The sequence below is a fragment of the Mixophyes fleayi genome, chromosome 5 (genome assembly GCF_038048845.1).
Source record: "Mixophyes fleayi isolate aMixFle1 chromosome 5, aMixFle1.hap1, whole genome shotgun sequence".
Classification (NCBI taxonomy): domain Eukaryota; kingdom Metazoa; phylum Chordata; class Amphibia; order Anura; family Limnodynastidae; genus Mixophyes; species Mixophyes fleayi.
The window spans coordinates 253840223-253866548 of NC_134406.1; positions in this window are offsets into that span (position 1 = coordinate 253840223).

Genomic DNA, 26326 nt, shown 5'->3' on the forward strand with positions numbered 1-26326 from the left:
GCGTCCCCGCTGGACTCAAAGTGATCTGTCCACACAAACAGGTCAAGGGGTCTCCCACACAAAGGACCAAGAGCCAGAGTACCTCTAGGGGGGAAGTAACCTCGAGGGGGGAAAGCACCTCAAAGTAGCCTTATATTGGTCGCTGGCCTCAATGCTTCCCTGCCAGCTGTGCCTCGTCTGTAAGGAAAAAAACTAGTAACGTGCGTTCATTATATAGAACACTTTGACTGAAGCTGGGAGGGAGGGATTTTGTGCAGCAAAAAAGGCAAGATTTTCCAACGAGGTTACCTATATAGGAAAACTCAAGAAACTCCCTTACGGATCTCATTGGCTGATGGAAAATGTCCTGACAAAACTTTAATCCGTAGTAGGAAAGTGCTTTCTATAATCATTCAAACATATTGCGTTTAAGTGCGTTCAGCTATAAGGGCCTCTCTTGTTATAGTTAATTGCTTCTAGTCACTTAGTCATAAACATTTAATAAACAACCTATATTGATGATGAGCAACCTTTCACTTTACTTTTACCATGAATTTTGTGTGTTGCGTCTAATAACAAACATGAGATATAGCAATTTAAATTTATAGCACATACTATAACCAGTGAGGCAGTGACTATAGATTTTAAAATACTCCCAATCAAATGAGATGCAGTCAACGAAATCTGAATAAAAACTAGGTTAATGACTATGAAAAAATGTAAATTATTAAGATGAACAATTTAATTTATCTACCTTTGTAAAGGCTATTGTACTAATAGGTAGTTAATATTAATAGTAATATTTATTTAATAATGTATAAATACATTTTTATAGTAAAATAAACAATGAAACTGGGGTTGGGCAACCCCTGAAATACTGACAAAAATGTTGTATATCTACAGACACTGTCGTAAAATGAGATACCAAATGCAAGAAAAAAGTGCTCCAAGTCCTATTGTAGTCCTTGGCCTTTTGCCTCCCTATGAAAATCTTCGTTCCTACACCCCTGCTCATGGGGACTTCCTCAGGGGCAAATTGGGCACAATTTTTCTTTCTCCGTCATCTAATGCTATATATACAGTTAATGTTTTCAGTGCTATTAGCTGGAGAGGTCAATCAGCAGTCAGCCAATCAGAGCTGGCTACTTAGTTCTGCTGATAGTCATCATTGCGTATACGAGGTGGTTCTATTAAATAACGAGACTGTGATTCCACTTAGTAAACAAAGCAGTCAGAACCGGTTTTACCTGCATACATAGTAACCCTGAACCTGTCTGAACCTGCATGACAAGTTGCAACACTCTATGAAGTTCAGTTGATTGTGAGTCGCCTTTTAGTTTGGTTGTGTTTTCTGTAGAGTGCCCAAAAATGCTAAGTTTAAAAGTTGAAGAACGTGTCAATTTGAAATTTTTAGTAAACTTGCACAAAACACCAACAGAATGTTTTCAAATGCTTACTACTGCCTATGGGAATGACTGCCTGTCTCGTGCGCGTTAGTTTGAGTGGCACAAACAATTTAGTGAGGGACGTGAGAATGTTGAAGATGATGAACGCCCTGGATGACATTGCACTTCAAGAACCGAAGAAAATCTAGAAAAAATTAGTCAGTTTTTTTAAAAGACCGCCAAATCAGTGTTCGAATGATAGCTGAATCCGTGAACATTGACAAAGACACTGTATGGAAAATTTTGCATGATGAAAGTTTGTACAAAGATGGTCCCAAGGGTTCTCACACCAGAGCAAAAAGAACGTCGCAAAGGAATTTTATGTTGACATTCTGCAGCAACTTGACACAGATCCAAACCTGTTTCATAAAGTAATCACTTGTGATGAGTCCTGGATCTTCCAGTACGATCCTGAAACCAAATGACAGTTAATGCACTGGAAAACACCGTCATTACCAAGAATGAAAAAAGCTCGTCAAGGCAAGTCAAAATATGAAGCAATGCTCAATGCTTTTTCTATAGCAAGGGTGTAATTTTGGAAGAATCAGAATTATTATAAGGAAGTTTTGCAAAAGCTGAGAGAAAGATTCAGAAAGAAACGGCCGCAACTATGGAAAAATGGTTTCTTTCTTCACCAGGACAATGCGCCTGCTCACACAGCACTTTCTGTGAAGCAGTTTTTGACCGACAAACACATTACTACACTTGAACATCCTCCATATTCGCCTGATTTAGCACCTTGTGAATTTTTATCTTTTCCCAAAAGTTAAATCAGTGCTTAAAAAGGACACATTTTGAGTCAGTTGATGCTGTAAAGAAGAAAATGGCAGATATGTTGAAACAAGTGACAGAAATTGATTTGCTCCACGCCTTCAACCAGTGGAAAACAAGACTACAGCGATGTATTAGTGCAAATGGGGAGTATATTGAAGGGGACAAACATTAAATTTGTAATACCAATAATTAAAGGTGAGTTATTTAATCAGTCTCGTTATTTAAGGAGACGTAATACGCAAATTGTGGCGTCAATACGCAGTACGCAACTGTGTATCCTATGTAAAAAATACCTATAAATGAGCCATATACGGAAGTTTCACTATAAATGCACATCAATTGAATAAGGAAATTAATAAAACATGTATAGTAGTTATACCATTATGAATAATACAACCATTTGATCTGAAGTTTGCTTAATCCATAAAATACATCTCATACCTCCTTGTATGCGCCAAATAAAGTAAACAGTTATACTATATTATAGTAGAGTAAGATTTTGGTTCTAAAACACCAATTATGTTAACCCCACAAAAGGCAAATATATAAACATTGTGGATATAAATATTTAATGCCTAATGCACTGAAAAAGAACAATTCTCGTCTGCATAGCGGTGATAGTCATTTAGGAGTCACAAAAAGTGCAAATTAATAATCTGTCTTAATGCGCACAAGTGCAGCTCCTTGTCTGCCTAGCACATTTTAAAGTGCACACGGACTTTGCGTCCTTGGGACTGCTCTCAAAAAAGAATCTTTGCTTAGCTTTGCGAATTAGTGGAAACGCCTGAAAATGTTCAAGGTGAAAATAGTAATCACATCACATGAACAGTCTACATACTTCCACTTTAAAACCACCCCATCATTATTTTGATCTTGTACATTGTTCTCCTAAAATGCTGCTTTTTCTAGTCTCGCTAATGTCTTTAATCATGAGAGTCAGAGGATATCAAGACTTTACTTATTGCAGGAGTCACTTTTGTATTTTTGAAACATTTTATTGCATTCCTCGAAAATGAGCCTAAATATGCTCTTTCCTGCAAAAGTGCAAATGCAAATTACTAAATAGTCCCAGTGAAAGTATAAGGATGAGACCCAATAGGGTGCCAAAAAAATCAGTCCTTTTGGAGAGAAAAAGGTTGTGCGCACTGCAACAAGGCAGGGAATGCTCTGCAAATGTGCCCTCTCCCCTTTAAGGCAAAATGTTATTTACTTTTTGCCTGTTGATCAAAAAATAGTAGCACTCATGTGCCTTATTATTACTGTGTAAGGTACACCGCCAAACTGCCTAACTTATATCAGATGGTGCAGACATTTGCACTCCATCTTGGCTCAAAATTCCATGCAGTCGCCCCAAAAACTGGGAGTACTAGCACAAAAGTAGGAATGTGCTGAGATTTTCCACTTTTGAGGTTTGTAAGTGACCGTCGGTAGCTGCACTGCTAAGAAGACATACACTTGTCCACTGGGCTTTTAACTTTATTTACAACACAGTGAACACCTCTGTTATCAAAATTAGATTTAGCTCCATGGTAAAAGTGTCTGCAATACACATACTCAATCACTGGAAGGACCATGAATACAGCATGTTCTTTTTTGGTACACGCATTGCTTTATTTATAATGAGTGTGGTACGTTAATGTGCCGCTTATAATAGCAACACCGACTATATAGACAAAAATAACCCGATTGGCATAAAACCAACATGCTTGAAATGCTGACTTACATTAATCCAGACATAGAACATATTCGAAAACACTAGCTTGCAGACTGCTATAAATTCCGAACTTACTGCATGCTGGCACTTCTGTATTATACCACAAAACAGAGCGACATTGAGCTTTGTGATTTTAAAGCGGCAATGGCAGAATGCGGTACCTAACGCTAACCCTAACCCTAATCCTGACCCTAACCCTAACCATAACCCTAATCCTAACCTTGACCCTAAACCTAATCCTAACCCTAACTCTAAACCTAATTCTAACCCTGACCCAAACCATAACCATAACCCTAACCCTAATCCTGACCCTAACCATAACCCTAATCCTAACCCTGACCCTAACCATAACCCTAATCCTTACCCTGACCCTAACCATAACCCTAATCCTAACCCTAACACTAATTCTAACCCTAACCCTTACAGTAAATTGTGCAGTTGGAGGGTCCTGCCATTGCTGCTTTAAATTCACAAAAATAATAAATTAGCAGTTACTTTAAACAATAATCTGATGTTTTTAGTGAAATTCTTTTTAAATCAAACCCCAAATATTGTCATTTCCTTAATAAATACGATAGCATTAAAAAATTCCGTTATGTGTTTTTCTCAGACATTTGCCAATGTTTCGCTAAATAAAGATTTTGCGCCAAAGATGCCATGGGGTGGAAAACATCACTATTACCAGCTGAGTCACACCATTAGTGTCTCAATTGGAAAGCTGGATTGCGATTTTTTTATGTTCAAACTCTAAAACTTGTTGGAACATAATACTACATGCAAATGAACATATAAATAAATCTTTGAAAGTACTCAATTTGAGAGCGTTATGGTCTTCACATTACTTAAAGAAATTTGATCTGTAAAAATAGGTTAAAAACAATACTTACAATCACATAAAATAATATAAAACTTAGCTTCCTCTTTGTTTTAACATATCCACTTCATAAAGGTAAAACATTTTCTAAAACTTTTCCTGCACAAGTGGTATTGTGCTGTCGCTGTTCTAAAAAATATAATCTAGACACAGAGTAATAATGAGGGCTTAAACAAAATTACAGCTAACTCTCTGTTCCTTCACATTTTATGATACAAAAAATTAGATACAGCACTTCCACTATAGACAGCCAGAGTAAATCACAAAGCAAAACTGGTATTACAGCGAGGGTGGAGTTGGAAATATAGTGGAATATACGAGATTAATACATATGATTGTACTTTTGTGCAGAGAATATGCCTGATGGTAATTGAAAGTTGCGTTGGATATAATTAACTTCAGAGGGAAACATTTATTTACAGACCTATATGTTAACACTTTGGGACATAAAAATGCATTACTAGCATTGAAACACCATAGTCCTGTGTTGTCAGTACTATACCCACAAGACAGCTGAATCCATGTCCTAGAACCCTTCACATGTGTATAAAAAAGTGGATTTTGTAATTATTCACTTGGAAGTTTCACTGTAAATGTTCGTCTGTCAGTGCAGTGTAATGTAAAACATGTGTTTTTTTTTTAAGACTCATCATGTAAAAGCAGGATTTTGACATCTACCATTTCAGATTTTAAAATTGTGCATACGACTTTAAATATGAATGTCATTCCATTCATATACATTTAGGGCCTGAGGCATTAAGAATAGCAAGGCAAAAAAAGGACTAAATTAGTTTATTATTTTGCACATAAGTTAAATACTGGCTGTTTTTTCATGTAGCACACAGATACTTGATAACTTTATTTTTACACTGAAATTTAAAGTGGGGTAGGACATGCCCTACCCCAACTATATATCTATCCCCACAATTTTAAATTTACCTCCCTCTCCAATCAACATGGTTTTGCCCAGGTACAAAGTTACTCCTTTTTTATGCTTTACTTTCCTTTATGACTCAGGCCGTTAATGCGTATATCTAACACTCAATTTAGGTCAAATCCACATTTTTATGCAAGTGAGAACAGTCCATAGTCTCAGGATATCTAGTGACAATAGCATACTTGCCTACTCTCTTGGAATGCCAGAGATACTCCCAAATTTCCATGAGTTCTCCTGAAATCCTGGGAGAATAGGCAACACTCCTTTGGAAGTAGGTGTGACCTTGATGACCCAGTTCAATGCAAATCTTGTTATAATAGCCTAACCCCCCTCTGCACGATAACACAAATCCTGTTGTTGCACAGTGGCAGGCAGACCTGTGATATATCAAATCTCCCGGGGAAAGAGGTTCAGGATGTAGGCAATTATGGACAATGCTTATGAAGCAGCAGCTGAGAAGTTCACTAATATGTTTACTGAAAGCCGATACAAGAAAGAGTTATATTAAATCCAATTACAAGTAAAATCCATTAGTGCAAAACAAAGTAAAAAAATTCAAATATCAACCGGAGAATTCAATTTTAATGCACAAGATTAGGAGGATAACACTTAGACAAGTCATAAAAACTGGGCACTTATTTTAAGAAAAGCTATTCTTAATTTAAAGGGGCTTCAAACATTAAAAGATCACTTGTGCAGATCTAATGTGAAAAAGGCTTCTTCCAAAAAATATACCAAAAACATTCTTCCCAACTGTCCCAATGTATGAAGGACGTCCTGATTTAAAGGCTCTGTACCGCCATCCCATGCTCGGAGAAATAGAAATAGAGCGGATGAGTCAGCCCAACATGCTATATATAATATGCTGGGATAAGGGATCATTCCTCAAGACAATACGAATAATTGTACTCTGGATGGAAACAAATAAGAAAGCCCGACAGGTTGTATGTAATAATGATGTCCGCTATAAGAACTCAAAGATAGCTGGTACCTTACCAGATTACTGGATAGTGTTCCGCCAGAGTGTATAGTGTAGACCAATTCACTCACTGGATAGCCTCCGTGTACTCGGGAGGTGCAGTAAGGAACTGGCTGCCCCAGCAAACTCATTCACGCAGACTGGTTTATATCTCTTCTTAGGGCCTAAACCAAGTATTGATGGCAAAGGAGTGTAGAGCAGCACCCGACTTAAGGGCAAGACTGAAGTTAGGAATCCAATATCAGTAGACTGACTGTTCCTCCAAAGGATAGTATGATGAACACCACATGTATCACAGCAAAATATGACTGACGCGTTTCATCACCAGTATGCGATTTCCTCAGAGACATAGCTAAAGCATTTACCAGCTTCCAAATATACCTGTGAATCAATAATTGATTACTTGACACCTGTTAGGACTTACCCCTTCTATGTAAATAGGGCTCAAGTGTTATTTTATCACATACATAATATAAATAAAACATAATTACAATATGATTACATTCTTAATGTATCACGCCCATAATACAAACAAATGAGATACCGGTAGGATCAAAGGAGACAATCAAAAATAATATGAACATTATAACATATTTAAAAAAATATGTATAAAAAATACACATGAACTTATTCCATAAATATTCCAATTCTTTTTTGTAAAGCCAACTGAATTTAGAATCTTTGAATACTGAGAACAATTAACTAAATATCAGGGTGTGTATAGGCTTTATACCAAATGTACATCACTGGTCATACAGACTTCATGCACTTAGCTGGATTAGAAAACTCTATTAAATAGACCAGACATTTAACTCTCTAGATCTATTAGATTATGATATGGACGAAATAAATCCTATAATCGTAATCACGGATAGGTAATACTAAAGAGAAACACATATTTAATAATAAATAATGAACAGTATAATTCACTTCTTCCAAAGAAGAGACCTCATCAAATAAAATTAATAACTAGGACTAAATATAGATAGTAGAATGAATTTAAAGATGTGAATGTGCAGAAACCAACGCTAAAGTCTTAATGAGTAATAACAGTCAAAGGTAGTATTAGTAGACTCAACTAAAGGACCAAGTTATGTACTCTTATTTAAATAATCTCTTGAGTTCAAGGGATTCATTTAAACCCATTGGTGATAATGTGTTGAGGAGGTAAATCCAAAAAAACTCTTGTTTGCACAGATTTATGAACCTGTCGCCCCCTCTAGGGGTAGTTTTTATCAGTCCCCTCCCAATTAAAGACAGACCATTAGGATTGCAATTGTGTACCAAGGCAAAATGCCTTGAAACGCTATGAGTTCTCAGGCCATTTAATATGTTACGCTTATGCTCATTAAAATGGATTATAAGAGCTCTCGTTGTTCTGTCAACATGGTACAGATTACAACTACATTTCAATAGTTAGGTTACAAATGTGGAATTGCAATTGATAAAGCCCCTAATCTTATGCTCTATTTCATCTGTGTTTGAATTTACATATTGTATTCTATTTTCGATATATTTACATGTAATACAACATTGACCTCTACACTTATAACACCCATCGGGGATAGAAGGAAACCAAGGGGTAAATGTATGAAGCTCCGGGTTCTTCAACACCCGCGAGTTCGGCGTCTTCAGCGCTTAAATTTAAAGCGGCGCTGCCTTGTAAAGGGAAACTTCCCTTTACAAGGCAGCACCGCTTTAAATTTAAGCGCTGAAGACGCCGAACTCGCGGGTGTTGAAGAACCAGGAGCTTCATACATTTACCCCCAAGCCTTTTTCATTTCAACAGTATTCAACTCTTTGATCAAATAACCTTCCCTAGGTGATCAGTCCCTCATCTGGTCCATTGAAAGCTTTAAAAAACTGGGCGCCAAGATGTTTTTTAAGTTGTTGCTTTTTTAAAAACCACTGCTGTTTTGTTTGGAAGAAGTGTATTTAGTACTGGATCCTGTCTTAGAATAAAATAGTTGGAGCATATAATCCTCTTAATGTTGAATGATAATTCATTGTATTTTGAGATGAATGCACATTCATGATTATTAGCATTCTTACCACTGTTCAATTTAATGTTGTCTTGTCTTACCTCCCTATCTGGATTATGTCCACTATTCTTAACTGCATTGGGGATCAAAAGGGCTATTGTGCCCATCCTCTTGACTTTTTCAAGAGCCTGATATATGAGAGTCGAAGGGTACCCACGATCTATGAAATAAGCAGACAAAATATTGGAACAGTTTCTGCAAAGCCACATAAATTGCCCCTTAGGGATATTTTGCTTCCATTTCTGGTAATGGGCACTAGAGTAATATAGATAGATACTACAATCAACTTTTTTGCAAAAGGTGGAGGTGGAAATAGAACCGCTGTGGTCGAGAGGGTCATATCAAGGAATTCAATCTGTGTAACATTATATGTGTATGTGAATTTTAAATTATAATCATTGGTATTTAAAAAATTAACAAAATCCAGTGCCTGTGCTTCCCCCCCCTTCCATATAAAAAACAAATCATCAATATAACGGCCATAGAGAACGAGGTCCGCCCCTAGTTCACAGGCCCACACGTGGGACTCTTCAAAGTCCTCCATGTACAAGAAGGTGTAGCTCTGAGTGAAGTGCGTCCCCATGGCCGTTCCCATCATCTGTACATAATTACTGCCATCGAACAATAAATGAATATGTGATAATATGAAAGATATAGCGTTTACAATGAACCTTTGGTAATCCGGTGAGGTCCTATTCTGTTCACATAACACTTTCTCAATGACCTGTAAACCTCTATCATGCAGAGTATTTGTGTATAGGGACTCAACCTCCAGAGTGAGGAAGGCAAGTTTTCCTCCCAGCTTATAATATCCTGTAATAGATTCAAAAGATGCGTGGAATCCCGAATGTGAGACCTCAAATTGGTCACCAGGGGTGGCAAGTAAAAGTCTATGCAACTTGATAGATTCACTGTAAGTCACTCAATGCCAGAAACGATAGTATGCCCTGGTGGGTTGGATAGGTGCTTGTGAATTTTGGGGAGGTGGTAATATATAGGTGTGATAGGGTGAGTGACAAATAAAAACCTGAATTCATCCCTCGAGATGACACCATCGGCCAAGACGAGGTCTAAGATGTTCTTCAATTCTAATTTATACCCCTCACTTGGATTAGCCTCTAATTTTTTTGTGATAACTTCTATTAACCAATTGTCTGGAAGTTTCTTTTTGGTAATCCAGCACATTCTTGACCACCACACCTTCCCCTTTTTCAACATTTTTGATAATAATGGAGGAGTCTGACCGTAATTTCCTATGAAAATCTCTTTCTATTTTTAAAGGAACATAAGTTGCTGAATTGTTCCATAGTCACCTTATAGAATCAGTCCATCTGAACACTTTTCATCTGAGTAGGAACAAATTCAGATTTTCGTTTGAACTTTGATTTAGTTATTTCATTCGACTGATTAATATCAAACATAGAGTCAGAATTCACCACATTACCGCAAAGCCATAGTTCCTCAAGATCCAATAATATTTGATTATCTTGTTCACTATCTAGTGTAATTAGTTGTACATCAGTTTTCATTTTTTTTCCTCAATTTTTTAGTTGCAAAGTACTTCTTTCTGCAAAGCAGCCTCATCTATCTGTTTAGTTCTGTAAATAATTAAAACAGATTCGGTTCCATAGCTGGGGCACAGCTAAATCCTTTACTTAGTAACTCCATTTGAGCTACTGTCAGTGTTTTACTTGATAGATTAAATACACCTGTATTTTTCATATTTTTATCATTACTTAAACTATGGTTAGTTTTTACTGAGTTGGTTTCTTTAATGGTTTTAGATTTTACACTCTTGGTTTTATTATAGGCTTTAGATACATACTTGATAACCCCTACATTCTTGTATTTATTTTGGTTTCTGTTGTTGTTATAGCTTTGTCACCTCTCAAGCTTATTCTCATCTTTTTAAATCAAAACTTTATTCCTCCTCTTTTCCTCCGAAATAATTCTGATCGGACCTGGTGATAACAATCGGTACCGATTCCCGTCTGTCTAATCCTTCTCTTTCTGACATTGATGTGTCTCTAGAAAAGGCCACTGAGTCTGGGTGTTTATATTGATTTTTAGATTTTTAGCATCCCTGTATGGCCCCCACACTCCATCACAGTTACCTTTCATTCAGCTCCCTGCCTTGCGAGTGACATATGAAAGAGTCACTGGGAAGCAAGTATAATGCTGAATGCAACCACACAATTACACTGAATCCTTGTATACCGGGGCACCGAGAGAGGGGGTGGTGATTAGTTAAGGGAGGATGAGGCTCTGGTCCCATCAGAGCTCAATTGAGGGCACAGAAGAGTGACTATGCGGCCCTGCTTGTGAGAGCTTACAAGCAATTCATATTAATATCTTGTCATTCTAAGTGTGACCAATCAGGATGGACAAGATGTGTGACATAGCAACTCAGATTCCAGAGCCTTGGGGAACTCTCTGATTCCAGAGCTTGCTTTGGAGCCAGGTATGGCTTCCTAACTTGTCGCGCCAGCTCTATTTGTAGTCTTTAAATGACTAGAAATACAAATCTAGAAAGAAACTGTAAAACTGGCATTCCTTGAAGCAGTGAAGCAAAACTGGGACTCAAACATTGTATCATCTGAATTTCGAACCTCTTCAAGATGACCTGTTCGATTTTCATGAAATTCCGCTACATCTCTTATCTCTATTCAGAAGGATTCTCTAACCGTAGATTGGTCCTATCTTCTTCTGACTCTACCATGGTTCCTTTATAAATTTACTTTAAAGACTTATTCAAGAGGAAGCAGTAATGCAAAGAGGGTTTTTTTGTTTAATTATTTTACATTATAGAATGTACTAGATAACTGGCAACTAGACTTTTCACGATACTCCACCTTTGGCAGTGTTTTGCATGTTTCCCTGGCAGAATTTGGCCATAAGTGTTGCCAGTCCTGCCCCTACCAGAGCACACAGCAGAATGAATTGACCGTGGTTGTCTCAGCTCTATGGGAAACATCCTGATCCACCGCAATAAGTTGTTTGTTTCTCTAACTCAGAGCCATCTTGAAGGAAAGTAAATAAATGACTTCTGATACCATATATAGGGAAGCTTGTGCACACATAGAATAAAGGTGAAAACCAGCTGCAGGAAGATGTTTTGATTTTTTGTTTAAAGCAAAATTGATAAAAGGGGTTCTCGCTAGATAAGTATATTTGGAATTCAGAAAAAATAACAACTGAATTTAACAGGCCTTATGGACTTACACTATAATTTAGACAACATTTTAGATTCAAGTCAGTCCACTATCTATGGTGACAATAATGGGGGTTGAGGGAGAGTCGAGTGAGACGGGGAGGGAGTTCCAGAGATTAGGGACAGTACAGCAGAAGTCTTGAAAAAACATGGGAGGAAGTAATGAGAGCTGAATTGAGGCGGAGGTCAGAGACAGAGCGGAGTGGACGGGGAGGTTTGTACCTCGATACAAGGTCAGAGATCTAAAGGGGAGAAGTGTTGGTAAGGGCTTTGTAAGTGATGGTAAAGAGCTTGAACAGAATTCTCTAATGGATAGGGAGCCAATGAAGGGATTTACACAGAGAAGAAGTGGAAGATGTGCGGTGGAAGAGGAAGATGAGCGTAGCCGCAGCATTCTGTGTGGATTGAAGGTCAGAAATACGAAAGTGAGGAAGGTCAGTGAGAAGGAGGTTGCAATAGTCCAGATGAGAAATGATGAGGGAATGGAGCAGGATTTTGGTTGCTTCCTGAAAGAGGAACAGATGGACTTTCGTGATATTGGGAGGGATAGCAACATTGGCAGGAGGAAAGATGATGAGCTCGGATTTGGAGATGTTGAGTTTCAACGTGTAAATAGCTTATAATACGTAACTCGATTTTGAAACCACTAAATAGATTGCAGCCTTGCAGAATTGGATCTTAATATATCCTGACCTAATTCTGTTTTGTTAAAGCTGCATGGAACCACAGTGTAATAATCAGCATATGAAAGCTGCAATGTGACTGTGCGCTTTTCACTTGTAGGGCATTAGCTATGGATGGTTATTAAACATAAAATATACTCAGTTATAACAATGTAACTGTTGGCTCATTTATTTCTGTAATATGTCTCTGTTTTAGTGGTTTAATCGGACCAAGATGAGACAGGGCAAAGTTCTGCTACTTCTCAGCCAGGGCAAATCACTAAAGATGGAAGCCACAAATTTGTTGAGCCCGCCTTGGTTGTTTTCCTTTGTGCATTGAGAAATGCATAGTACTACTTCTCTTCTTCTTTATGCTGGGATATGTTTCAATGTTTTATTTAAAATTCCTGTTTCTAAGTTAATGTTATTTAAAAAAAAATGTCATTATGTCTATTATCAAACTAGCCCCACTTCAATCAAACCACCATTTCTAGACCCTCTAGCGAGACCTCTTCCAATAAATGCTCTGCTCTCAAACCTCCCACTTAATATAAGTTTTATTGTAGTTAACCATGCAGAGCTAATTTAACATTTAAAATATTTTTATTACCAAAGCAAAACCATATGTAGTTTTTCACAGTTCCCGGTTCTCCTATCTGTTGCTGTTCTTTGTATAATATTTTAAATCTTTTGACGTTAGACTGATAATGTGTCATAGCAGACTGGGCAAATTTTGTTCAATTCAGGTAATATATTTATGTATGTACTAGAGAGTTTATCTAACAAACAATTTTAGATAGGTCGGGGGTTTAATTTGGAAATATGTAAAAAATTAAAAATGTCATAAAGATGTCATTTAAAATAACAAAGGTCTACAACCCATCATTGTGCAGATTATATATCAATTTATTATTTAAACTAGAGGAATTATAAAATGTTCCCTACACAAACCTGTAGCTTCTGGGTTCTGCTGTATTTCAGCAAACCAACAATAGGGCAGGTTTCAGAGGCACTTACAGTATGAGCAGGTCTCTATAAATGCATCCACACACTAGGAGCCACCTCCCAAAAGTAGGAGACACTGTTTGTTGGGCCATATCTGTTGCCCAGTATAACATGCTGAGCCACATCTGGCTATAAGGTTCAGCTATAACTGATGCCATGCATAATATACAGAAGTATATCTGGTGCTCACTCTAATGTGTACAGCCATACCTGTGACATGTTTTTGTCATGGGCGTTTATCGTTGATTTGCATCAACTTGCACCTAGACAGACGGAATCGGGCCAGGCAACAACGGGCAAGCACATGCTGAGTACATTATAGGGGCAATAATGCCACTGCGTCAAAATTATACATGGATGAAACCGAGGATACACCTTTTAGGTGGCGTATGTCTTGTGGATGCTGGAGGTCTGGTTCAACGATACACAATGATGATAACTATGGCAGCACTATGTAGCCAATTCTGATTGGCTGATTGCCTCTTGATCCCTCCAGCTTACAGTGCTTAAATCATTAGCATCACAGCTATATATGAAGTTGTAGGCCGTTTATTCTCTTATCACAGTTTGGACTACTGCAGCAAAGTACATTGCTATTTGATTTTTAAATGGGAAAACAATATATGTCCATATTTAATTTATAAATTTATTTTGTATTTGTGTTTTGTAGTTAATCACATTTTATTATGAAAATATGGTTGTTTTTTTATTTATTAATAACTGCCAATACAATATTCTCTCTTGTGTATATAAAGTTTCATGCCATTATTATATTGTGTAACCCTGAATGTGGGCCCAGCTAACAGGATAAGAGCCACTGATAGGGGTGCAAAGATAAGGGAGATGTAGAGACCAAGAGCCTGAGTCATTAAGGAGAAAAAAACATAAAAAAAGGAGTAACTGTGCACCTGGGCAAAACCATGTTGCATTGGAGGGGGAAACAGTTGGAGTAGAATTTTTGTAAAATTGAGGAGTGAAGCCGTCTGGGCCAGAAGCTGAGGACGATTTTAACGATTTGATCGCCGACAGTGTCTCTTCCTGCGTAAAGTCAACATTCAGGAAGTGAGGGTCAGCATCAGAGAGAAGTGGGAATGGCTGAGAGAACAGAAAAGAGTTAGATTAATTCTCCAGAGAGTCGGCAGAAGAACTAGGGGCCCAATAGGTTATAAAGATCTTTATAATATCGGGCAGCACGGTGGCTTAGTGGTTAGAACCTCTGCCTCACAGCACTGGGGTCATGAGTTCAATTCCCGACTATGGCCTTATCTGTGTGGAGTTTGTATGTTCTCCCCGTGTTTGCGTGGGTTTCCTCCAGGTGCTCCGGTTTCCTCCCACACTCCAAAAACATACTGGTAGGTTAATTGGCTGCTAACAAATTGACCCTAGTCTGTATCTGTGTGTGGCTATATTAGGGAATTTATACTGTAAGCCCCAATGGGGCAGGGACTGATGTGAGTGAGTTCTCTGTACACTGCGGAATGAGTGGCGCTATATAAATAAATGATGATGATAATAGTCATTAAATTCTTGACTATTATAATGGACTGTCCACTATGTGTTTTATAATCTCAGAGATCAGGCCAAGAGCCCTTCTCTGATGCATTGTATTTATATTATAGTAGTTTTGCTCTCTGGGAGGAATGGATCATGGCGAATTTTCCATCTCTGCTTTCTGCTATCACTATAAAAACCTACAGCCTCATTTTTATGTAGTACTTGAAGTTACAGCGCTGCTGTCTCATATTATACATGTTCCTCAATGTACTGTGCTATTTAAAGCAAAGACTATTTTTAGTGGTTTACCTTAGATCGATGTGTGTGAGCAGCTCTGCTGTATACCAGCCAACTAACCACTTGCCCCACCAGATGCTCATATTCAGGTACCTGTGTCAGCAACATTGTCCATCTTTTCTCAGTTCTCAAACAAGCTAAAGAAAAGTCATTAAAATGCTATAAATATTAACACTATCTATATTTATGCTTAAATATACTTTTAAGATGGTTGACATTATTTTTTTTATAGATACAATTTTAAATAATAGTTTTTTATATTTCTTTTTTTTTACTGTTATATATATAAATATAATTTATGCTAATATGCATGTATGAATAAATGTCTACGTGCCAGATCTGCAGTGTTTCTCCCAAACATCTGGTCACATACTTAGTAAATGTCTGCAATTTGCATTTTTGCAGGGTTGGAGATTCCCGAGCTATTTAGAAATGTTTTACTGCAGGTTTGATCACTATGACAACTCTCACTTGCCCACTCTCCCAGAATATCTGGGTACGTCTCTAGGATTCCCAGGACAGCAGGTACCCCCAGCACCCTGCCCATTTCCTAGTGAAGTGGGCGGGACTGGCACTTCGATGACGCCATACTCTGCAAATTCCGTCATTTTGGTTTGTGGACGGGACTAACATGACATGATTCATGGAGCTATGCTACCCTTTTTGTTTTTTGCCAGGAAAAACCCTGTTGATGCTAAGCATAGGCTAGATTTTCTTTTATGAAGCATCTATAAAAAAATGTTTTTTTAAATAAAGCATTTTAATGCATTAATGTTTCCATTATATTATATTTATGTATGCAAATAAAAATAAAGAACTTTAATAATATAATTTAAAAAACAACATTATATATAATCTACATATCATTTTTTTTACATGTGTGTAACATGTTTACATGTATTTTCTAGTTAATTATATGCAGGCACAAAAGGGCAGAGACTCTTATCGCTCTGTGCCAGTGCCGCGGTGTCCATTGACTAATGCTCAGATGCCTCAGTGTCCTCCCCATGCCCTATGCATGGGTCTACAAGACCTCTGACCAGTACACACAAAACAACAATCGAGTAATACAAATACAGTAAAACAAAAACAACAATCCCACTCCTTAATAAAAAAAAAGTGTTTTTTTTCACGATCTGATTTAATCCCTTAGTAGTTACCAACCATCCTATGTGTAAACAATCAATTTATTTTTCCTCAGTTTTAATCACATATAAACACGTCTTAATTGAAGCCCTTGATCCTCAGTTCTATATAGTGTCGAGTCAGTAAGGAGGGGACGGGCAAGTTCTAAGTTTGATGCTTTGTATTATCAGTGCAGAAACACACAGGAGCTCACAGGTACACCGTAAGAGGTGCAAACCCAGCAGCAATACTGGCAGAGGTTTGGCAACACTTCACAGCAATACTTTTCCCTCCTAGCAGAAAAATTCAATCCAGGTTGTCAGACCTTATAAAAGCTAAAACTCTGTCCAATTGTGTGGGGATGAGGTGGGGCTATTTGACTCCATGAGAACTTAACCCCTTTCTCACACTTTTCTACATCCTGCCACAGTAGCACAAACACAATAATATAAAAATAAGTGATTTAGCCTGGATTCCAGGACACAGCACACTGGACAGGCTCTATTGTAAACTCTCTGAGTTCTAATTGGTGTCAGCAATTTTTACCACCGACTCCCATGTATCTGATTGGACGAGAATCTTATCCAATCAGATGCATGAGCAACGGGGTGACATATGATTCAGCATTCAGATCACAGTCTACATACGGGACATTCCTACGAGAATCTCTGAGGGGTCGTATGGATTAAACAAGGAGGGGTTATTCAATAAGACTACATTACCCAAAAACATTGTGCATGCTTTCACATGGAAATTGGATGTTAAGCATGGTTTAGCATAAAAACGATAGCCTAATTCCAACTTAAGGCTTTTCCTGGACCACATACATTAAATATGATGTCTGGAGGAAAAGTTGAAACATTGCAATATACAATAAAGAAAGTCACAGATTGATGAAACTACTAAAAACAAAACACATACAAACATATGATTTTGAATATTTTTTTCTTCCTACATTAGTATTAAAATGTAAAGTGTATTTATAGATTATCTTCTATTAGTTGAGCGTTTGTGCCAACACAGTTTCTTGCATTACACTCTGCCTTGTTGATGGAAGCCGTCACTAATGTAATATAATTGTTAGGCTCCTTAATTCCATTCCCAAAGGTGGTGCAATCATCCCAGCAGGATTCACACCACTGAACTCTGAATACTGGAAAAGTATCCAGTCTTTCATGTCTCATCATTAAAACCTCCATGTCCCACAACCAAAATCTCAAGAGCCCCACCACCTATCTAGGTTCATTTGGAATAATATTTGGAATATATTTTCGATTTCCACTAGTCAGGGGCCAAGTACAGTACCTCATTAAGTGGAAGGGGTACAGCATTGCAGAACGATCTTGGGCACCTGCTATGGATATCCATCCACCAAAGCTAATTATGAAACCTGGAAGATAAGGGATACTGGGAGAAAGGGGGTTCCGAGCCAGCACAGAAGAACAATATATTTTTTGGCGACGTGCCCCCCTTATGTTCTGCATCCCCACTTTGAACAGAGCAGGTATCGGAACAAGCACAGAGATATGAGCAAGCGGCACCTACACCAACCCCAGGCACGGGGGCATTGGAAATCCCAGTACCAGCCCTGTCAGGCTTGCTGCTAATTCCATGAAGAATTCAAAACACTGAACTCTGCAGCAGCGAGGTCTTGTGAGTGCAGTCAGGCACTGCTCAATTAACAGCCTGCTATAGCTTGTGTATTACATATAGGGAAACTGCATCAGAGATTGACTAATGATCTCCTGCTAGTGATCAAGTGTTAACACCTGAGGTTAGTTACCACAGGCCTATATATACAGCTCCCTGGAACCAGAAACTGCCAGAATAATAACTGGCTCTTTAATCCTTGAGATAGGATGACTATTCCCAACTCTATTGGAGTTTTTGTGACACTGCTTGCCTTACTCCTTCCACTGTGGACACTACAATACCCAATAAAGGCCATAGTTGCCAACTCCCGGAAACTTGTTTCCGGGAGAGGGGGCGAGACTGGAGGGCGGGAGGGGGTGGGACGAGGCCAATCACGTCATTTTGGCCCGCCCCCCGCGACGCAAATTACGTTTTTGCGGGGGGCGGGGCCAAAATGACGTGATTCTCGGTGAAATCCGGGATGCGGGAGAAATGCCATCTCCCCCGGGAGCCCGGGAGACTGACCCGAATTTCGGGAGTCTCCCGGACTTTCCGGGAGAGTTGGTAAGTATGATAAAGGCATAAAGATTAAAATACACTTATCTACCTTGTTTAGACATTGCTACAGACTTGAAACCCTGCTATAACATATGTTATTCTGCTGCTGAGCAGGTTCTCTCCACTTCTCTTGAATCAGTGACAACAGATGTTTTTCTCTGAGGATTTTCTGCTCTCTGATTGATATTTTAATATCATGTGACCTGTGCACAGGCTTCTGGAATTTGTAGTTGTGCTTGTGCTTTCATAAACATTATGCACTGTAATGTGATCAGGACTAAAGCTCCCAGAAAGTCAGAAGCCTGGGGGAGTGACAACCAAATCTTGCGAGATCGGAGATCTGATCATGCGAAAATTACATTTTGCCTCACATTCAGATCCAAGGCGCAGGGGCTATTTCGAATCTATCTGAGGCTCAACTCAGATATGTAAAACTCGGATTTGCCGGATTATCCTGAATCCGAACCGTTTATCCCCTTGTAAAATGTATTTCTTATACTTTTATATTCCTTTATTTACAGTCTGGTAACCTGAATATATATGAGTAGAGTCAAAGTATATAGGACAAGGTCAAGGCAGGCTTATAACAAGCCATGTAAGGAGGAATGGAACAAGACAATGTTTACAGAGCAAAACAAAATTACCAGTTGCACAGACTGCAGGAAGCTAAGGGATTAGGGGGCATATTTATTAAAGGGGGCATTTTTAACACGATCCTTTTCAATCATTATTGCAAAGATAAGGATTGAAAGATCTTGTGCATTTACTAAAAAACTTTAACAAGAACAGCAGTCACGAAAAACTGCGAAGACCCCTCTCCTATAATTCCTATGGTCATTATCGCAAAGTGACCACCTTTGCGATAGTGACCCGAGGAGCAGAGCTGAAGAATTACGCATATGGTAATGTACGCCAGGCTGAGCTGCCGTACATTACCGTATGTGTCAATGCCTTTTCATTCCTTATTAGATTGCCGTACAGAGCAGTCCCCATAGACATATATGGGAAATGCACTGTATTTTGAAAAAAAATGCATAGCAGCAGATATTTATGATATCTGCTACGATGCACTGTTAATATATGTGCATATTACTTAAACATGCGTCGGTCCCCTGAAAACTGCAAAAAATTCAGGGAAATGTAATGAAAAAAAGCTATACTAAATAGACCCCTATATATCCTGCCCGCACCTTTGTCAGGAAGGCGATGCAGGTGTAATGGATCAGATTCTGTCAGAAAAAAGAAAGAAAAAAAAGCACCTATTCTTTATCACTTTATTGCCAGTGTGGTGGGTTTTTTGGATTTTTGGAATTTGCCATTATGCCAGATACAGAAAAAGAAAATACATTTAATACAGTGGTAATTGAGAATTTGGAAAGGGGGCATGCTACTTGCTTTTAATTGTTCAGTGTTTTAATTTAAACCTGCCCGGTGAGATCAGGACCAGCACTGGTGGAGGTCATTGTTTGGGGTTGCCGAAACAATAAAACCCAGTAAACACATTGCACTTCAGTGGGAAAGTGCCTCTCTAGACACTCAAAAGGGGCATCTGTGATAAAAAACTGCCCGAAACTTTGCAGATATAAACAATTCTAAGCAAAGCAGCATTACAGGAGAAAAACATAAACATTTATTTAATTGAATAGAGTGGAACTAAAGTGATAGGAGGTGTGACATTTACACTTTTGTACATTGCGGACCTGATACATCTTTGGATGTAAGTTGCTTTTAATGCTGTATCTTGCATGAAATAGCTCTGCCCATTCTCAGAAGCAGACCTTACACCAATCAATGCAATTACATGCAATTCATGTCCCAACGCAAATGCCACTTACGGCTGCCTACGGCTTGAAGAGTGGAACGGGGCAGGTAATGGGCGGATGAACGTAGGCAATGTACAAATAGGGCGTGCCGAGGGTGTGCCAACGCAGATGTGGTCGATTCAAGTCCTGGGTTTTTTAGCACCAGTTAAAGGGCAGGTGCAAGTGCCAACTGATAGTGATGACTGACATGTCATAGTCTTTGTTGCACACATTTGCAAATGTATGTTAAAGCCACTCGCCACTCCACGGCGCTTTTGCTAATAGGGTGGTCCTAACTCTAAACAATGAGAGTCCCATATATTTGGGCCATATATATATATATATATATATATATATATATGTGCGTTTTTAAATTGAGAGCTAACATATCAAGAGGTACCCCAAAAGCCTCCAAACAGCAATCCAATGCCAGTACTCCCCTTCAGCTACTGACACCAACATGCATCTCAAATACAGAAGTGGAAGTTGCTCAATCATTTATAGGCTCATAGCAGGTGCTTGCAAGGGTGGGGTTATCCTAAAAGGAACAACCCCACCCTTTCAAGCACCTGCTATGAGTCTATAAATTGATTGAGCAACTTCCACTTCTGTCATAGTCTTTGTATTAAAAACTACACGTATGCGTTCCAGAGAACATATGTATGCAACAAAATTGACTATTGTGAGCTAATCAGAACGGGGTTGCGGTCTTATGGGGTAGATGACTGCACTTCAGATAAACCATACAAGAATATCACACCAGTCAATTGTTTTGGTTTGACTAGCCACAGCTAGTTTATTTTCCAGTCATCAATACTGTCTGGCACTAAATAAACATTCAGGAACACCCTCTCTCAAGTGAGGGACTTTGTGTCCCAGACACATACAAAAATACATTATTAACTGGTCACCATTTGCAGTGTCTCTCAGGAGGCATCCAACCTCCTCCCCCGGCTGTGAGAAACACAGGAAACTGACCAGTAACTTTTTGTCAGCACCTTGCAGATGCAACTCCTGATTAGTCTGCTGTGAGACTGGGAGATCAGTAGACCCGAACTAGGCCTTATATGGAGCCCACCCTTCACTTTCCATACATAACCCCAGGGACTCTTACCAGTTTTTCCTACAGCTGATAAACACACTTTTGGAAGCTTTTCCCATACACATAAACAATCTCCATTGGGTTTTAATATACACAAGGCAGAAAGTCTAGGATCTATACCTCGGCCAATCAGCACTTTCCCTATACTTCTGTCACACTATATATAAGAATTTTATGTACACTATCAATTAAGAACATCCTGATTTATGTATTTAATGTAAAAAAATGAAAATATTTTCTTTAAAACATATGATTATAGTATTATGAGTTGGTAATTTGTTTTATATTTTCTGTTTATTGCATGAGTTCTGATGGGACTTTATATTGCACATATACTTGTGCGTATCCTGCAGGCTGTTCTGCCTATCTACATATGGCAAGTAACATATATATATATATATAGTATAGTATATACTATATTATATATAGTATATACTATATATATATATATATTTATATAGTATAGTCAGAGCGTTCTTATACCCAGAATCAAATAGTAATGTATCTTGAGATCCACTAGATTTGAATACGGTCAGAACTATGCTCAAGTTCCGTGTTCATTTTAAAAACACCACTTGCGTGTAGGCTGCGTTGGATGAATCAGTCCCTGCATCTCTAAACATTTTTCCACCTTTGCATTTTACTGTCATGTGTCTTATCTGGAAATGTCACTTTGGAGTCACTTTGGCCTTTTTCATTGTTTACAAAACTTTACTATGAGTCACTTTTGCTGTCATTTAAGACATCTAAGGAAAGTGCACTGGAAAAGACTTGTAAGTGGTCATATAAGTTAACTGCTGAAGACTTCACTTTGACCTGAAGATACCAAGAAGCCAATGTACAGTGTTTGGTACACTCCACAAAATAGAGGTATATACTAAAGTTTATGTTAACATTTTAAAATAAGTGTTTTTTTTTTTATCATCCACATATATACTTTTTTTCTCAAAAGTGTAATGTGAATGAGTTTTTGATTATTTTGAGGATACAGTAAACCCCCATTTTACATTTTTCTGGGAACCAGGAAAAATTGGTGTAACATACATGAAAGTTTAAAACGAGTCCAAAGTCACCCAAAACTTCAAATAAAAGAAAGAAAAACACAGCAGACAATTCACAGTTGGCCACATTGTATTATTTTGGTAAACAGTCTGTTCCAGTAAGTAAAATGTCAGAGTCACTCCCGGTATCAATCAATGTAGAACGTTCTCCTTTCACAAATTCATGCCATTGAAACCATTTAATCATAGGTGACGATACAGAGGTTGAGTAGGATACTCCCATCAGGGCCATCTTTTCCATTGGGCATGATGGGCAGCTGCCCTGGGGCCCCACGAGCAAGGGGGCCCCATAGGCATGGTTCTTAATGAGAATAAATAATCCTGCAAAAGAAAAAAACCTGCAAAAAAACCCTACAAGGGTCACTGAGCAAGTACATCTATCTATCTCTATCTCTATATGTCTATATCTGTATACATCTATATATCTATATCTATATCTAGGGGCCCCGGTGCACTGCTTTGCCCAGGGGCCCATAATGTTGTTAAGATGGCCATGACTCCCATAGTTTCCATGTGAAGATTAGACTGGATTTTAGATACAAGCTTAGTAATAGAAGGTGGAGCTGGATTCTTCCCGTTCTGATCAATGGCTGCTATTGTCACATTAAAAATGTAGTAGAGATGAAGTAAAGCTTCCTACAGGGAGGATATTAAATCAATATTTTAAATGTATTCACCAATGTAAAAACTTCTTGCTACAGTGGTTGGATAACAGGGTGTCAGACGTCGTCACTGTTCACCTGCTTCATCGCAGGGACAGACGCCTCCTCCGCTGTTGGGCACACAAGCCCATTACCTGGCAACGAAACACAATCTCCAGCTTCATCTTTGCCAGTCTGCAGATGCTTTTCCACTTTTCCTGCCAGCGGTCTGTGGTGGATGAAGTTTTTGACCTCCAAATCTAATTGTATTGCCTATAAGGCAGATTCCCACACCTGCTGGTTGCCAGATTATTGGGTCACTTGTGTTCCAGCTCCAGCATTCTCCTGATCCTGCTAATATTAATGTTTACCTGGCTTAAACCTCTGCTGTTCCTGACTACCTCTTTGGCATCTGATTTGGCTCAATTGATTACCATGCTTAGACCTCTGCTATTCCTGACTTCTTCTTTGGCATCTGATTTGGCTCCGTTTATTATCTATTATTGACCTCAGCTTGATTGACTGTTCATCACCTGCTGCTTCGCCAGTGAGTGACATTGAGGGTCGCGACCTGTACATTCCACGCAGCATATCCCAAACCTATACTCTGCGCCTCCTTGATCAGCTGCGCCAACTACTGGTAGGCAGCCGCCATCAAATTCCTAGTGTGGTTGAGATAAAGGACAGTTCCAAAATAAATGGTTACTATCCTTAATCTCACTATAACCATACCAGCAATTGTTAGCTTGGTTGGGTCACATTTAATGTTCTCTATCTGGAGTGAGGTTTAACCTACTTAAAGTTAAATCAGCACCTCTGAATGGTTCAGGCATTTAGACATACAGGGCCTGATTCATGTTGAAATGTAAGTCCATTTGCGTGCCGTATCTTGCATAAAATAGCTCTGTACATACTCATAAACAGACCTTATGCCAATGAACGCAATTGCATGCAATTCATGTCTGAAGGCAAATGACACTTGCGACTGCCTACAAACTGGAGGCTGGAAATGTGGTGGGAAGGAGTGGGCGAACATGTTAGGAGAGAGGTGACAGACAGCCGCCATCCACAACCGTGTGTGGTAATAACGACCAGTTATGTGAGAGAAGCTGCTGCAGAATCTCTTCACACAGAGGGCTGCTCCTCTCCTCCAAGTTGAAGTGGGAAAGTGCCTAGAGTCAGCGGAATCCCAGAGCGCAGAGAGAGCAAATCCGACAGGATTCATCCCTGCAAACTTCCCTTCTAGTTTAAATGGAAGCTGAACGGATTCTGTGTATGCCTTGACAAAGACCCCAGAGGCGGGGTTAAAACGCGTCGGTTAACACAGATCCGCCCACTTAACAGCAGTGTTACACGAACCGGAGGAGAGAGGGACTGTCTAGCGGAGATTGCCCGGGAGTTATTTGATCTACACGCTGACTCTTTTTTGGTCTTTATGTTAAAAACTACATATATGCGTGCCAATAGATAGCAAGTAAGAGAGAATATAAAGAACATCCTGATTTATGTATTTAATGTTAAAAAGAACAACAACATTTTTAATGCAAATATTTTTTTAATATGCACATATGCATATGCATATCCTGCACTGAATTCTGTCTTTAAACATACGGCAAGTAACATTAGGCAGAGCGTACTTCGTAATTCAAACTGAAACGTATCTTGAAATCCTTTTGGATCTGAATACGGTGGAAACTATGCTCAAGTTCCGTGCTCATTTTTTAAACGCAAGTTGCATGCAGGTTGCGTATGAACATGAATCAGGCCCTGTGTGAAGTGGTAAAGATCTGTTCCCATTGTGCTTCTGTAAGCATCTTGTTTAAATCCACTTCCCATCGTATTTGCATAATCATATTAATAATAAAATTAATATTAATAGCTGATATCCAAAGTTCATTCTCCCTATATGTCTATTGTGGGCCAGGGACTAGAGTAATGCATTCCTGCTGCCCCTGCAAAGCTTATAAATACATGCTGTTCATTAGCCAGTGTGATCAATAATTTTTAATAATTAAAATAAAGGGAGCCCCAACTGTATGGAGTACTTGCCTTAATCAGTTGGAGTACCACAAGGCTCAGTCTTAGGTCCTCTGCTATTCTCTATCTACACCACTTCTCGTGGAAAACGTATGCGGATGATACACAAATCTATCTATCCTCTCCTGATCTTTCACCATCTGTGTTGTCTCGCAGTTCTGACTGTCTTTCTGCCATTTCATCTTGGATGTCTTCTCGCAAACTCAAACTCAATCTTTCAAAAACTGAATTAATAATATTTCCACCCAAAAACAGAAGCTTCCTGCCTGACATTTCTATTTCTGTTGATAACATGACCATAAATCCCACCCTGCAAGCTCGCTGCCTAGGTGTAATCCTTGACCCACAATTATCATTTATTTCCCACATCAACTCCATATTTAAATCATGTTACATACATCTAAAGAACGTTTCCAGAATATGCACATATCTCACACAAGACACCACAAAAACCTCAATTCATGCACTCATCATCTCCCACATCGACTATTGCAATTCCCTCCTTACTGGTCTTCCCAAAGTCAGACTCGAACCCCTACAATCTATTTTGCACGCAGCGGCTAGATTGATTTTCCTTTCAAACCGTTCTTCCTCTGCTGAGCCACTTTGTCAGTCTCTACATTGGTTGCCTGTATTTCAACGAACCCAATATAAAATTCTTCTACTAACATACAAGGCAGTCAACAAAATTGCACCGACATACATTTCCTCACTTGTCTCAAAATATCTCCCTACTCGACACCTCCGTTCTGCACAAGATCTGCGTCTCTCTTCCACTCTCATCACACCCTCCCATTCTCGGTTACAGGACTTTTTTCGGGCTGCACCCACTTTATGGAATTCCATCCCTTGCACAGTAAGACTTTCCTCTAGTCTTCAAACCTTCAAGCATTCTCTGAAAACTCACCTCTTCATCATCACCATTTATTTATATAGCGCCACTGATTCCGCAGTG